The 1,255-nt window shown below is 39.7% G+C and overlaps 1 protein-coding gene across 1 annotated transcript in view; it reads left to right on the forward strand.

The window, feature by feature from the left end:
• LOC101858456 (ryanodine receptor) overlaps positions 1 to 1,255 on the forward strand; it is a gene marked incomplete at its 5' end in the record, with an annotated part of 102,762 nt that overhangs the window by 60,126 nt on the left and 41,381 nt on the right.

A 1,255-nucleotide genomic window follows, 5' to 3' on the forward strand; every position in this document is an offset into this window, starting at 1 on the left:
CCCCACCCTCCTCATCTATGGCATTCTCGCCTCTCATCTATCTTTCTATTCCTTTCCTCTCACAGACACACACTTTACAATATAGAACAAAGTAACTGGTCACAACTGGCATTTTTTGTTTAATTGTTATGCTCTTCACTGCTGCCTGCAGAAGGCCTGAGTTCGATTCCATCGTGTAGGGAGATTTGTTTTTTCTGAAAATCTCCATCTCTCTAATAATAATAATAATTGCATTTATATAGCGCATATCCATGCTCAAGAGCTTGCTCTATGCGCTTTACAACTATTATTACCCCAGCAGACCCTGTGAGAACACCCAGAAACATTCTCAGCTTCCGCGGAAGCGTACAGTGCAAGCTGCGGATTTCATGCGCTCAAACACTATCAAACTGACAAAATCGTTCACTGTCTATAGCCGGGTACCCATTTCCACCTGGGTGAAGTGAGGAAAATTTGTGCAAAGTGCCTTTCCCAAGGACACAACGTCGGGCCCCTGACGGGATTCGAACCCTAACGGTTGCGAGTCCGAGAGCTTAACCACTCAGCCACTGGTTCTTTATGTTCCACTCAACTCGGACTGGCCTTGACAGGCAGGGAGTCACGATGTAGTACCAAGTGGTATGCCATGCTACCAACATGAAAAGTACAATAAAACGGGATCTGGAAATGTTGCTTACACTCGCTTTTTTGTTTTAGTAAACGTTTTACAGCACGAGCAACACAATAAGGTCGTACAATAATATATTTCAAATATAACAGGCGTTACAAGAACAAACATAAAATGATTTTTTGTTAGAATAGAAGGAACAACCCACACGTGCGCACCCGCCAACCACCCACAACACTCGTTTTAAAATGCGAAACACTGTTTACTTTTGTTTTCTTTTGTCTAGAAAAATTATTTTTATCTTTTGGAAAATAAACATCCCTTGTTCCCTCAAATTAAAATATCAGTCAGAAGTGAAAGACCTAGGCTTCTGGTCTATAACAAAGAAAGATACAGAAGGTCATTCTTACCATCATCCATCACACCTCTCCTATCTTAATCATTTTGTTATAAGTATCGAGGTATGACCTTAGAGCATATATCAGAATACCTTTGAGTTACAATCAGAATGTCATGTACTGAGTATGTATCTAGCTTAACATTATTATTGTTTTTATTACTGTTAATTTATATTTATTCTTTTTTATTTATGCATGTGACTATAAGCCTGTTTGTGAGTGCAAGCACACTGCGTGTCTGTCCATGTTT

This window comes from Aplysia californica, unplaced genomic scaffold (genome assembly GCF_000002075.1).
Source record: "Aplysia californica isolate F4 #8 unplaced genomic scaffold, AplCal3.0 scaffold01228, whole genome shotgun sequence".
Lineage (NCBI taxonomy): Eukaryota > Metazoa > Mollusca > Gastropoda > Aplysiida > Aplysiidae > Aplysia > Aplysia californica.